This window comes from Pleurodeles waltl, chromosome 10 (assembly GCF_031143425.1).
Source record: "Pleurodeles waltl isolate 20211129_DDA chromosome 10, aPleWal1.hap1.20221129, whole genome shotgun sequence".
Classification (NCBI taxonomy): Eukaryota; Metazoa; Chordata; class Amphibia; order Caudata; family Salamandridae; genus Pleurodeles; species Pleurodeles waltl.
In genome coordinates, this window is record NC_090449.1 from 741,768,478 (window position 1) to 741,784,502 (window position 16,025).

Here is a 16,025-nt window from a genome sequence, read left to right on the forward strand (position 1 = left end):
ATTGGGTAGCCCAAAAGTCCACACATGCACAGGGAAGAGACTTTCTGTGCCACCCATGGCAGCCCTTTATTGTCACTTAAGTGTTAGGATGAAGTCTGTACTATGGTCATTGCGTGTAGGGACTGTATGCAGTGAGTCAGTGTTGCAGAATGTAAATGTGGCTGTCCAGTCAGGTCCAAGGAGTTTACCCTACAGAAGACCACAATGGTGTGCTGTGTTTCACTGTTGCTCACATCACAGTACATGTTGCTTGAGCCTGGGCTACCTGATGTCAGTAGGCTTGCTTAGTCAGTGTTGGCCATGAGCAGGGTATGGGGTTAGTCTGGAGATGACTCCAAAAGTGTGTAGTCATGTCCCTGTACGTATCAGCATGTGTGCTTTACACTTGTGGTGTGTTGACAAGTTAAACTTTTTGTGCTTGGTGTTTCTGAAATGTGTATGACACAACCATGTGGGCAAAAAAATGTGTTTGTAACTTTTTGATTTGTATCTTGCATCCATACAGGTCAATGCACATCAGAAGATGGGGATTTGGAGAGCCATTGCCCGGAAGGTGCAGACCCAGGGGGTCAATAGCTGGCAGAGCACCCACTGTCAAAAGAGGTGGGTCCTGAAGATCACAGATGTCCGAGCTGGGGCTGTCCTCCCAATGTAGGCAGGCCCACATTGGAGCCTGACCCCTCTAATGGCCTGAATTCTGGAAGTAGCCTAACCCGAGCTTGATCGGCATTTGAGGGGAGCACAGCAGCTACAAAGGAGTGAGCTCAGGACATATTCCTGCCGGTTACACTGCCAAGTTGATGTGTTACATTCTGCCATCTCCCCCTGAAGATTGGGGATGGGTCATGTGTGACACACAGGATGAGTAATTGTTTGTGTAAGTATGGAAGTTGGTGCATGCTGATGTGTCTTGCCTATTAGTTCAGTGACCTAGGACGCAACTGAATACAGTTCACAACCAATTAACTCTCCAGGGCCAACACATGGCTGAGTACAGTGATCAATCAGGTCATGTTGTTTGTTGTTGTGGGTGCACGTTGTACACACCAGTCCACTTCTCTTCAGTGTGACAGCCCAAACAACATGAAATAATAGATCACTGTCCTCAGCCATGTGTCTGCTCAAGTGAGTATATTGGCATCTGTCCCCCATAGGCCACTTGTCTTTGGTGTGTCACCAGTGCTGGTCCCTCACTACATGTGAAGGTGGCCATCATAAACGTGACAGAGCATACATTGCTCTTTGGGTGCAGTCCCTTGGTAAGCGGTGAAAGTCCATTGACATTATTTTGCTGGCATCATTCCTGTGCCTAATAGTTAGCATGTGTACCATTCACTTTTGCCATATCATTTTCAATGCTGTTTCATGCACGGTCCACCTGTCTTCATGGGATTATGTTTGAGTTCCCTCACATATGTGTCCATGGTGACATGTTTGGAATTGGACATATGTTATGGGGCTACAGTTCATGTTTACACACAGGAGTGTGTCACCATTGATTGGTGACTCACACATACCCTCACGCGTCATTGCATGTAATTTGGCATGTACAACTGCAGTAGCAATGAAGGACATGATAGGTAGGACTACAGTCTTTACCCACAATGTGCATTTCCATGTCATTGATGTAGAATTGTACAGCAAAGTGCTTTGCACATGTTAAATGGGGAAGGTTTGTTACCTAAGTGTTGACATGCATTAGGGAGTGATTTGCAGTGACGTGGGAATCATTTGTGGTTGTGTACAACCATTCACCCAAGGAAATCTGTGTTTGCATGACAAAAAAGAGACAGTGATGTGGCTTCCCATTGGGCAACATGTTAAGGGCCTTCTACAAGTACTTGAGAATCCCTGGGCCTCTACAACATTGAAAGGACTATTGGCTTCTACTGATGCAATCAGAGTATGGTATTGTCTGGAGTATAAATCAAGACAGGTGTTACCCCTGGGGCTAGCTGATTCGTTGTGGTATGGATTTTGTAGGCAAATCTCCCTGACATTTTGCTCAACTAGTCTCCAGTGTACATTTTGTGCATGATGTGTTATCTATCTGAGCAACATTAATACAAACTCCATGAGTCAATTTAGACAATGTACACATAGCGAAGTGACAAGTGACCATTGTTGATTTGTATCTAGTGTGACATAGGTGTTTCCATTTCACCTTCTTCTGGCTACTGTACTTCTGTCAGCAACTAGCTGGATTATTTGCACCATTGTTTCTTCATGATGTGGCACTGGGTATATGAAGACTAGCTGGATGAATTACCTTGTGTGGGATCTGTGTAGATGAACTTGTCATTACCCTACTATTGGTAACTGAGGGATGCTACGTGAGGCAAACCATTGAAGGTTAAAAGGTCTCCTACTTGTTCAGTGGGTACTGTGATTGCATAACTTCACCCATGCAAATGGAGTTGTCTGTGATTCAGAATTTGCTGTGGGTAACTGTTGACAGTTCATTCAGCATACATGCATATGGTGTTGCAAATGTTGGAGCCACTTTGCTGGAGCATGTGGCTTGGGGCTACTGTACATCATGGTAATGTTTACTAATCACAGGTGTTGTTCAAGTGTGATCGGGAACATGCAGTGACCCTAATTGTCTTTGTAATTTCAGCATCATCTCAGACAAGCAGAGGAGACAGGGTGGAACCAAGTGGGGAAGCAGCTGGCCACAGTACCTCCAATCATGAGACAACCAACACGGGCGGACCCAGTGGCCTGGTGGGTGGGGAGTTTGCCCTGGAGGACACAGGATCAACGGCATCATCTTCAGATTCTTCCCCCAAGAGGGTGGGTATCTCCATTGCCCCAGGCACCTCACCCCCCTGCCCCGTTGACCCGTTGCCCCTGCTGCCCTGAGTGAAGAGGCTATTGACCACCTGAGGAGTATCTCTGTGGGTCAGACTGCCATTCTGAATGCCACCCAGGTGCAGGGCAACCATCTCCAGCAGATGGTTGCATACCTGGAAGGCATTCATAGTGCTCTGGCCTCCTCAGTGATGGTAGCCATCCAACCCCCCCCCACAATCCTCTTCCCACCACCTACCTCTTCCACATCCAATTTCCCTTTCCCCCTACCTGTTCAAAGCACACAGACACATCTGGATGCACCCACCTCAACACACACAAGCAGCACACATAAACACAAGCACCACAAGACACACTGGCATGCAAGCACTCAACAGTCACTTACACACACCACAACACCCACCATTCCCACAGACAGTACCCCCACCGACCCACATACCACAACTACCATACCCACAGACACCACCCAAAATCCACTGATACATCCACCACACCCACCATGCCCACATACACCACCTCAAAACCCACAGACCCCAACACCCCAGACACCATACCCCGGATACCACGTCAACACCCACAGACACCACATCCACCATACCCCCAGGCACCAGGCACCAACCAAATACCCACAAACACAGCCACCATATCCACCATACCACCAGACACCACCCCAACACCCACACACACAGTCACCACTCCCACATTACCCAGCACCTCCACCTCACAGCCCTCCAAGAAACACAAATGCTCACACGCAACAAACAACACCCAAACGCAAGCATACCTCAGACACGCACACACCAGTACCATCAATGCCCACAGGCAAGACAAGCACGCCCTCAACCTCCCAAACCCCAATCCCTCCTGCAGACCCTACCCATTTTCCCAAGGGAAGATTCCTCATTGACCTTGCGCTTACCCCTTTGATCACCACCTCCTCTCAAAAACCAAGAGAACCGCACCCACATCCCAACCCATCCCTTTCACATCCAAGTCCTCCCCTGTCACACCTGCCCTCCACAAGCACCCATACTCCTCCCACCCTGAAGAAGAAACCCACCCATTCATAGGAGACCACCCCTCCCAAACACAAACCCTCCCATCCTAACTGACATGTCACTTGGCTCTACTATTGGTTGTCCCTGAGATACATGAAGGGCCAGTTCTTGTGCAAATTATGTTTTACGAATATGTGTCCTGGGGCAGCATCCTTCCTGGAGTGCCGCCGTCTCTATTATGCAGGTATTGTTTTAGTTGTGAGTTTTGGATATTTGTCTCACAAAGGCCCTCATGACACTGGCAGTAAATCCCACTTACCGCCATGCTGACGGCCGCCAACTTACCACCGCGGTGGCGGATATCCATTCACCATATTATGACACACACACACCAATCTGACAGAATACAGCCACATACACAAATCTGCCAGACCAAAAGTCAGTTATAAACTGGTGGTCCCAAAACCCACACCGTTATGCCAAGAGAACAACGCCCATCACATTATGACCCACGAATCACCACGGCGGACATTCAACAGCGGTAAACCATTGGCGGTACATACCGCCTCGCTCACAATGGACACCCACAGACAAAACAACCCCACATTGGCCAATTCAAACAACACACACCTGACACACATAAACACACCACACCCACACCACTATAAAACACACACCCACATTACCCACAACCCCTTACGAATACAAATCATTGGCATGAGACTGACACTAAGACCACTACGACATACACCCCTCACACACTCTACATCACACACCCCATTCACATTACCCAACACACCCTCACCAACACACATCACCCAACACCTGTGGCACCACAAAAGCACCCCCATTTCACTGAGGAGGAGTTCAGGGTCATGGTGGAGGAAATCATCAGGGTAGCGCCACAGCTATTTGGAGCACAGGTGCAGCAAATATCAATAGCTAGGAAGATGAAGCTATGGCGGAGAATCGTGGACAGGGTCAACACCGTGGGACAGCACCCCAGAACAAGGGACGGCATCAGGAAGAGGTGGAATGACCTACAGGGAAAGGTTCCATTGGATCAAGAAATCAGCTCGCTATACAGAGGACTGGCGGTGGACCCTCACCTCCTCCCCCACAACTCACAGCATGGGAGGAGCAAGTCTTGGCAATACTGCATCCTGAGGGCCTGGACGGAGTCGGAGGAGGCCTGGACTCTAGTATTCAACTTTCAACAATTATCACCCCATGTACCTGCATGCCATCACATATCCTCACCCTCACTCCCATCACTCCACTACATCCCACAAACCTCCACCATCACATCACAGTAATCCCAATGCCAAGCCCTGCATGCTGTACCAATGCATGGACACCCCTCTCAGCCCCGCATGGACACTCATCACTAAAGCATGCAGAGCATGCAGAGCATAGGGAAACTAACAATCGCACCATACACCAACATACACAAGTAAAAGCTGGCAGGGCAGGGAAACACCCGGAAGAACGAGTCCGGAACCACGAGGTTGTGAAAAACGAAAGCGAAACAACGCTTTCGTTTTCCACAACTCCCTGGTTTCGGTACCTTAACCATGCATGTCTAAACAACATACATGCGTGGCTAAGGTACAGAAAGGAGTTGGAGTGGACACGGTGAAGGAGGAGGTAAGTTGGGCTGGGACTGTTTTGGGGTATGAGGGTGGGGGGCTGGGGGTTGTGTGCCGTGGCGGTATGCAGTTGTGAACCGCTGTGCAACTCCTCATTGGTTATAATTGGGCACTATGGGGTACAGTGGCCAATGGTGATCTACGCCGGCGGTGGCGGTATACACCGCCACGGATGTGACCACCATTTTCTATCATATTCATCACTTGTTTCCTGACCTTCCATAGGAGAGGACCTACACTGCATGTGCTGCTGTGACCTTTGCTGTGACCATGGCCCTTGTGACAGGGGAAAGGCCCCAGCCTTCACTTCTGAGGAGTTGGAGCGATTGGTGGATGGGGTCCTACCCCAGTACGGACTGTTGTATGGGCCTCCAGACCAACAGGTGAGTACAATGTGGGCACGATGCATGTGGCATGAATGCATGGAGTTGTGTGTGAAGGCATCATTTAAGGGGGGTGAGTGGATGCCCTCTTGGCGGGGTACACGTTGTGTGCTGGGCTATGTGTGTGCCAGTGGTGTTGGAAATGGGTATGGTGGGCCATTTGTGTTACTGGCTGGACTGATTGTCTAAAGTAGTTCTTCTGTCTGTATTGCCTCTGCAGGTCAGCATCCATCAAAAGAAGGGTATATGGTGTGCCATCGCCAAGGAGGTGCGGACCCTGGGGGTCAATGGCAGACAGAGCACCCACTGTCACAAACGGTGGGAGGACCTGAGACGCTGGGTATGGAAGATCGCGGAGGCCCAGCTGGGGATGGCCTCCCAACGAGGAAAGGGTGCCCATCGGACCCTGACCCCCCTGATGGCCCGCATACTGGTGGTGGCCTATCCTGTGCTGGATGGGTGCTTGAGGGCATCACAGCAGCTACAAGGGGGTGAGTGCAGTGGCCATCATGATGCTCACGGCTGGAGGGGTGGTATCCGGGTGGTGGTTGTGTGTCAGTGGGTGCCCCTAGGCCAGGCCACACATAGCAGCGTAGGTCCTCTGGTGGCTAAGGGTCTGGAGTGGAAATACTGCTTACTTAGCTTGTTAGCATTCACTACTGGTCAGGGTTGCGTGGGTCCCAGGAGTGCTGCAGTTGGCGGTTTGTACCTCTCTTCATTCCTTGTTGAGTAGCCATTTCACTAGTAGTGCAATGCATAGTGCGTAGGCCTGTTCCCTGTGTGTGAGGGTGCTGTGTACGCCACCGGTAGTGTTGGTGCAGTCATTGACCCTGTGTATCCTTTGTCTCTCATCCCCCCTTTCTTGTTTTGTCATCCTGTCCTTATGTGCATTAGCATCATCTGGCGGAGGAGCAGAGGCACCGGCAACAGAGGGAGCTGCATCACACAGGGCCCTGGAGGCAGAGTCCACTGACACTGAGGGCACCAGTGGGACGGAGGGCGAGGGGAGAACCAAGGCGGAGACTGGAGGGGATAATACAGGCTCTGATACCTCCACCGATGGGAGCTCCCTGGTGGTGGTGGATACCTCTGTGACCACCCCAGCTGTAGGTAGAGCCGCCACCCCCGTACCAGCACCACACTCCCACTAGCCCTTCAGCGGGTTACCCGTGCCTGCTCACCCAGGAAGGTGGGTATCTCCTTCGCCCCAGGCACCTCAGGCCCTGTCCCAGTCAGCCCTGCTGCCCTGAGTGAGGAGTCTATTGACCTCCTGAGATATATTTCTGTAGGGCAGTCAACCATTGTGAATGCCATCCCGGGGCTGGTAGCCCAAATGCAGCAATCTAATGCATTCCTGGAGAGCTTTCACCATGGATTGGCAGCCCAACAGAGATCGATTCATGCTCTGGCGCCCTCTCTGACGGATGCCATTGTCCCTGTTTCTACCGTCCCCTCTCCAACTTCCACTTCCCAGTCCCATTCTCCTCAACCCCAACCCATCCCAAGCACACATCCAGACGATCATACACACAAGACAACACCCAAGAGTGTCACAGGCAAATACAAGCACCACACTTCATCCCACAGGCACTGTCTCCCCCCCCTCCTCCTCCCTCCACCTCCCACCCAGTTACATCCACACTCACACCTGCATGCACTACATCATCATCCACTACCAGCATCATCACCACACCAAGCAGAACACACACCTCACTGGCAGACACCTCCACAACATCCATGCACACGTCCCCTGTGTCCTCTCCCACTGTGTCTGTCCCCCCCTAAAGTACACAAACACGAGCACTCAGACACCCAACTGCCATCCACCTCACAACAACATACAGTCCATGCACCTGCACCCAAATCCAGCAGACAAACACCTCCAAAAACCACCCCCTCATCCTCCACGCCTATTACTCCTTCCTCTTCCTGCCCCAAAATCCCTAAAAAGATTTCCTTTCCCAGATTGACCTCTTCCCTACCCCTCCATTCCCGTCCTGCACGTATGGCCAGGGTAGCAAGGACCCAGCCAAGCACCTCAGCCAAACAGTCCACGGGCCCAGCGATAGCAGCACCTACTTGTGGTTGAAAGGATTCTAGGCCACAAATACTGAAGGAGCCTGCACCAGCCACAACAAAGGGGAAGGAGTCTGCACCAGCCACAAAGAAGGGGAAGGAGCCTGCACCAGCAGCTGTCACAGAGCCCCCACCGCCAGCTAAGGTTGTGCAGCCAACAGAGGGTGCAGGGGATGAGCAGGAGCCTCCCACAACCACCACCACAGCGCAGCCATCGGAGGGTGTATGGGCCAAGCAGAAGCCTCCCACAACCACCACCACAGTGCAGCCATCGAAGGGTGCAGGGGCTGAGTAGGAGCATCCCACAACCACCACCACAGTGCAGCTGTCACCGCCAGCGGTCACCATATAGTCCAGCCTCCATGAACTGCTGTGCGGCCTGCCCCCACCAGAACCCATGGGGTAGTCACCCACTTGAGAGACTGTGGCCTTGCACTCCCCAGGACCAAGCACAGGGCATGTTGCCCCATCCAGAACCAGTGGGCAAGTCACCCACTCGAGAGACTGTGGCCTTGCACTCCCCAGGACCATGCAATGGGCATGTTGACTCCTCCTGAACCAGTGGGGTATTCACCCACTCGAGAGACTGTGGCCTTGCACTCCCCAGGACCAAGCACAGGGCATGTTGACTCCTCCTGAACCAGTGGGGTATTCACCCACTCGAGAGACTGTGGCCTTGCACTCCCCAGGACCAAGCACAGGGCATGTTGCCCCCTCCAGAAACAGTGGGGTATTCACCCACTTGAGAGACTGTGGCCTTGCACTCTCCAGGACCAAGCAAAGGGCATGTTGCCCCCTCCAGAACCATTAGTCTTGTTTCCACATCTGGCTGAGGTGCCTCCCCTGAGGTGCCTGCCTATTTGCCAGCTGATGCACCTGCAGTGTTCTCTCCGTATTGGGGCAGTATTTGAGTTTCGAGTGGGGCCTTGGACTTTGCCCTGTGGCGATGTGGGCCCTATGAAGTATGGACTGGGCAGTGTCCTTTTTTGTACATTTGTGCATATCTGTTGCATTGCCATATCAACATATTTTTTGTTGTTGAACTGATTACAATCACTTTAGTCTATTCCTGTTGTCCTTGCATTATTCTGCCGATTATTGGGGACAATTAGTTTTTCTTGCGCAGCTGGTTGTATGTATGGTGTGTGTCAGGTGTGTGTTGTGCGTGTGTGTGTCACTCTCATTTTCCTGCCACCCTCCCTTGTGTGCTAGGCGGCTGTACTCACCATCATCGTCTTCGCCGGCGTTGGTGTTCCAGGTGGAGCATGACATAGAAGATCAGCGGGAAAACTTGCAGTTCTGGTTCCATCACGGTGTGGTTCTTCCCTGTGTCTCAAATTGTGAGTCATTTGACTTTTGTGTTCTGTTTCTGCCAGCCTTTTGATGGTGTTGGAACCACCACAGAAAAGGTGGCGGATTGAAGGGTCAAAATATGATTGGCAGTACTTTGTCTTCTGCCTGGCTGTGGGCGGCTACCGCCGCGGTGTCTGTTTTCCCACCCTGGTGGTCGGTGTGGTGCATTGGCTGTCTTTCTAAGATATCACCGTCATTGTCATAATTTGGCAGTAGTTAGCACCAGCCTGTTGGTGGTATTACTGCCACTTTATCACTGACCACCAGGGTCGTAATGAGGGCCAAAATATTGTGCATTCCATTGACCTTCCATTGTGTTGCAATGTGGGTGATATGTGTGGGTCCATCACAGGGATGTTTCATGGAAGCTGTGTTTTCAATATCTTGACAGGCCCTGGCATGTGAGCAATGTGAGGGTGTCTGTTTAATTATGCGTGATGTTGATGTGGTGCTGCTGTTGTGTGATACAATATTCTGTACACTTCACTGACCCTGAAACTGGGATGTGCAGACTTATGTGTTTTTGTGGAGTGTGGCGGTGCAGTGTCAGTGACCTGCCCAAAGGGGGCATCATGTGACTGTGTATGGATCATTCATTATTAACGACTCCAACCGAGGACACAAAACAATGCACTTGGTTCATACAGCGCAACCCACATACCAGCTGGATTGTGGCACCTCAATCTGTTGTTGAGGTTTGGAACATGAGTAGGTGTTGCGTCCACGGTGGTGTGGACTTTGTGCTCCATCTATGAGCAGCAGCAGTGGCAGGATGCGTATGATTGGCTCCATGGCAGCACAGGACGTGTGACGCTGCCTGCATGTGAGTTCTTGCCTTTTATGCCTCTGTTTCTGCCACCTGGGACGTGGTGGTTGGACCACCACAGTCACGTTGGTGGAAGCCAACATCATAATCTGTACGGTGGAAACACTGGCTCCAAATACCTTATTGGACTATCTTGCCAACGCGGAGGTCTGCACTGCCTGGCAGTGCCGGTGGGACAGCAGCGGTCTTTGGTCTATGGAACCACATATATGGCAATATGGTGGTCCGACCGCCAACTCAACACCGGTCCGACCGGCACCACCGCCATGGCAGTCCACGGACTGCTAAACTCATAATCAGGACCTAAGTGCCAGAAATGAACTCAACATTGGAAAGTTTTCCGCTCTTTCGATCTCCTTTCAAGCAAGAGAGTTGCAGACCTCTCACTTCTTGTCACATATTGGTAGACCTTAGATAATTTGTCTTCTAAAAAGGAGGATACAGGTTTGCATAATTTGGCTGCTGGCTTTATCACCTCAATAAAACTAGTAGATGAAAAAAGTGGCTAAATAATTTAAAAACCTCACTTGAGGACTTTCAATGGTCTAAATGGCTGTAGAGTAATAAACTGCCTTTGCTTATTTACATAGGATTTTGTAGAATTTCAATTCTATCACATACGTTATTAACAAATATATTTCTAAAATTCCTTGTCCAATATTTCTCTAGAGTCCTGCAGCAACAGTTTGTTTCTGCCAACTCTGGGGAGTACCATGGAGCCACCAGTGTAGCTTTTTGTGACAACCTCCATTAACTAGGACTGTCATATCCAGGGCTGAGGAAGTCCAATTATTGAGTTGGCAAGCTTTAATCTCAATAACTTGTACATCATTCATTACACCCCTGCCTCCTTCACTCAGAGCTCCATTAAAATTAGTTTCAGTTACTCACTCTAACAGGTGAGGTGCTACTTCTATCCTCTTGCTTAAGGTAGGTGGCTCCTCTTGTGAGCAAAGATGTGTAAAGAACAGGAGCCCCAAGTGATCGGTCCAAGTGTCACCTAAATTGGTACCTACCTCCAATAAGTCTGATGAGGCATATATCCCATCCAATCAATGACCATCTGTTGAAACATTAAAATATTATTCCTCTTCATTACTGTACTTTTAGGATAATAGTGACATATGTTTTAGAAGCCTCTGTTAGTGGGCCTTTATCTGGATGTAGAACCTCTACAACTTGGTGGTAGAGCTTCTGCTGACATTCTCCTGCAGATTTTGCACTTTCCCACAAAAAACAGGTATTTCTCTTACCACTCAATCTTTAATCAGGCCTCAATACTCCAATGATCAGTCTTCTTTACAGCCAATGCCGTGTAACAATTTATTATTAGTATGATCCCACATTTATAAGTAAAAACATTGAAAGTTACTCTTGTTCCCCTGTGTGTCAAGGACTAGATGTTTTGAAATCTGTCAAGTTCCCTTCTTGATTGCCTCAAGAATGAGGATCTTCTACCAGAAGCCGCAGCACCACCTGACACACATTAGTACACATGAAAAGTCGCAAATATGTCCTTATTATGGTTCTAGTTAAGAGAAAGAACAACAAAGGCCTAAAAAACTTCCTGGGTTTATTGTAGTTCTTAATCAAAGTTGAACATTGCTATACAAACAGATAAGTGATGCACCACACTCTTCCTGACATCGGGGCAGGGAAAAGAACCAAGCGGGCACCTTTATATATTATTCAAACAGGAACAGAAATCACAGGAAAAGACTCAACGTCATCTTGAATTGAGAAACACAGACAGCAATCTCTTGACTGACTCCCAACTCGGAGAGGGTCATTCATAAGACGTGGTCATGCTCCTTCCTTACAACACATGGACCATGAAGAAACTCAAGTTGAACGTTTTTCTTCCTATGCAGGGTTCTAACTCTAAAATGACCCCTTGCCTGACCATGCTCCAAACAATCACAAAGCACCCCTCCAGGTGATGACACTGAAAGAAATGAAGGCACTGTCTAAGTCATGAGGACACCCAGCCACACTCTAAGCATGGAGTCCTGAGGCATGCTGTACTTTCTTCATCTCAACATTCACCATCTCAGGTAAACTCCCAGCATAGATATAATACCATGTGAAAAAAACATGAGTTATTCGTTGGAACCAAATGGCAAAAATCCACTGTCCTGTGGCTGTATTCTGACCCACCAGTAATCCTTTACTTACTGAGCACCACCTTCTAACCAAATTGACACTCCCAAATGTGGCCATACTATAATTAGTCAGTTATGTTATGTTATTAGCATGGTCATATTGTACAAACATATGTTGGGGAGATTGGAGGATTCTAAAGCCACCACAAACGTTGCCAAACCCCTTCAAAAGCCTTCAAGTTGGTAATGACTTCCACCAGTATGGTTTTATACTAGTTGTCTGTATTTTTATACTAGTGATTGCAGTTGGACCATAGTCTGCTCTTAAGTCCACAAAAAAACTCCCTATCCATCATAAGGCAACTCATAACATCAAACTGTACTTCTCAAAACAAAGTGAAGCTTGACATAAGCAGAATTTAGCTTAATGAATCTCAAAGCCTGCCACCTCCCCTCTCATATTTTCCCAAGCATTGTGAAACATCCTGTTTTGGGACTTTTGCCACTAAGATTCATCCACCTTAGCATGTCATTGTTTACATTAGAGTAGATAAAAGGAGGCGAGATCCAAAGGTAAGACAGCAACGCTGTGAAACAATTTAGTGGATATAGGGAGAAACCAAGTGACATGAGAGAACAGGCAAAGAAATAATAACAGTTAACAGAAGAGAGAAGAGGAGACAACAAAATAGAGATGTTTGAACAGGTGAAAAAGGAGCCAGACGAAGGGAAATAAAAGTTGAATGAGGTGATGAAGACAAGAATACAGATGAGAACACAACAAACCAGAGTCTGTGAGAAAATAAGGAAATAAGCAGAGATATACCAATAAATTGAAGCCCATAGGTAGGAGGTATAAGCACGGCACCAACAGATATAAAAGGGTCCTTCCTCATTAGATGTCTATTACCGTATGCATAGAACACCTCGCCAAGATCAGGGTAAGTCTGCTGCATAGTGGTTCATGCAACTTCATAGCTCATCAATGAAGAAGGCAAAGAATCATCAAAAATAGTAACCAATAAAATGCTAATGATGATAACTAAAACTCCCAATAAGAAAATTGTTGCTCTCTACTTCATCTTCTTTACTATGCTACCTAGCCTGTCAGCACCAAGCCAAACTAATGCTCTAACCTTGTCTCTCAACTTATCACATTAAACCCCTCCTGACTCGGAACCTACCACTTCCACACTATTACCCACTCACTCCCTCTTAACCTCCCTACTACTCCAGCTAACATTCACTACTCTAAAAATCCCTAGCCAAACCACAACCTTCATTCACACTACCTGCTTCTACCGTACCCATTAATTCCTTCCTAGAATACATGCCATACACTCATAAACATGCATGCACCTTACGTATTACCTCAAGTCTACAATGTTTATCCTTCTTTCATAAACCTTCATCCTTTCACTTTCACACTCTTACCCATCGCCCTACTGAGCCGTACACCAAAACACACATTAAGGGGGTCATTACAACCTTGGAGATCGGTGCTAAAGCGGCGGTAAGACCGCCAACAGGTCGGCCGTAAACAAATTGGAATTACGACCGTGGTGGAAACCGCCAACAAAGACAGCCACTTTAACACTCAGACCGCCACGGAGTACAGACAAACAGCTTGGCGGTCACCGCCAACAGACAGGCGGAAGTCAATGTACCGCCCACAGTATCACAACCTACCAATCCGCCACCTTTTCTGGGGCGGATTCACCGCGGACAAAAACACGGTGGAAACAGGACTTCGAAGGGAAAATGCTCACCTCTACACACCCCACGAGGAATCCGGACGCCATGGAACCAGAGCTGCACATTTTTCCAGCCCTCATCTTCTTGCTCCTCTACCAGGAGCACGAACACCAGCGGCAAAGACAACGGTGAGTACTGCACCTACGACACAGGGGAGGGGGGAGGGAAAAAACAGGGACACACACAAGCAACACCCCCACCCCCACCCTCACCCACTACAACACACACACAAATACATATTAATACATTATAGTTACACCCCCCAACCCCCCGGAAGAATGCAAAGACAAAAGGAAATTAGTGTAACCATTGTAATATATTAAAATCAAGTACGCAAAAATATATATATACACCATAAACAAAATATACACCAATCTTAGTAGTCCAGGTAGTGCTCCAATGAAGTCCGTCAAACACTGGGCCCACACGGTATGGGCGAGGCCCACACAAGATCCCCGACCATGACGGAGAGAACACTGCAGGGGCATCAGAGATCAAGAAAACAGGCACCTCGGGGTTGCGAAAGGGGGGGGACCTCACCCGGTTGAGTGCACAACGCCAAATCCACGAGAGGGCCACATGCCCACTGTTCAATCCTGGGGAGTGCAAAGCCACAGTCTCTCAAGTCTCTACAGTGGGTGGGTTGCCCACTGTTCAATCCTGGGGAGTGCAAAGCCACAGTCTCTCAAGTCTCTACAGTGGGTGGGTTGCCCACTGTTCAATCCTGGGGAGTGCAAAGCCACAGTCTTTCAAGTCTCTACAGTGGGTGGGTTGCACACTGCTTTATCCTGGGGAGTGCAAAGCCACAGTCTCTCAAGTCTCTACAGTGGGTGGGTTACCCACTGTTCCATCCTGGGGAGAGCAAAGACACAGTCTCTCAAGTCTCTACAGTGGGTGGGTTGCCCACTGCTGCATCCTGGGAAGTGCAAAGCCACAGTCTCTCAAGTGGATGACACTCTCCACTGGTTCTGGAGGGGGCCTGGTACCCAGATTGCTTCATCCTGCTAAGGACAGAGGTAGTGGATGACAGTCTCCACTGGTTCTGGAGGGGGCCTGGTGCCCAGAGTGCTTCATCCTGCTAAGGACAGAGGTAGTGGATGACAGTCTCCACTGGTTCTGGAGGGGGCCTGGTGCCCATAGTGCTTTATCCTGCTCGTGACTGACTCCGTAGCGTCAGTGCCCTTGCCGCTCATGGGCCAGCGGTGCTTGGAACGGCGGTGCCCTGTTCAGCACCGCTTGAGGCGGCGGTGCTTGAGGCGGCTGTGCCCTTTTCAGCGGTGCTTGGAGCGGCGGTGCCCTGTTCAGCGGTGCATGAGGTGGCGGTGCCCTGTTTGGTGGTGCTTGAGGTGGCGGTGTCCTGTTCAGCTGTGCTTGGGGCGGCGGTGCCCTGTTCAGTGGTGCTTGAGGTGGCGGTGCCCTGCTCAGCGGTGCTTGAGGCGGCGGTGCCCTGTTCAGTGGTGCTTGAGGCGGCGGGCTCCTTTGCAGCGACTCTCTGTCCCAGCGGGGCTTGTGCTGGTAGTCCTCTCTGTCCCAGCGGGGCTTGTGCTGGCGGTCCTCTGTAGCCCAGCGGGGCGTGTGCTGGCTGTCCTCTCTGTCCCAGCGAGGCTTGTGCTGGCGGTCCTCTCTAGCCCAGCGGGGCTTGTGCTGGTGGTCCTCTCTAGCCCAGCGGGGCTTGTGCTGGCCTCCTGGGCAGCGGGGATGATGGCGGTGGCCTCCTGGGCAGCGGGGATGATGGCGGTTGCCTCCTGGACAGCGGGGATGATGGCGGTCTCCTCCGCCGTGCTGCTCTTCCCAGACTTGCCGAGTTTCTTGTGGCCCGTCCCCACCTTTGAAGGTGTCGCAGCTGACTCCACATTCCCACCGGGACCCCTGGGAGCGGCTTTGGTGGCTGGAGTCTTCCCCCTTTCCCGCCGGGCACTGGCCAACTTCTAATGCTTGACAGGTGTGGGACTGTCCATGCTGTGGCTCCGTGCCACATTGGCTGCCCTGGTGGCTGGTGCACTCCAGATTCCGGTGACTACAGGCACCACTGGTCCCGGAGATGTTGTGGCTGAGGTGCTAGGTTGGGA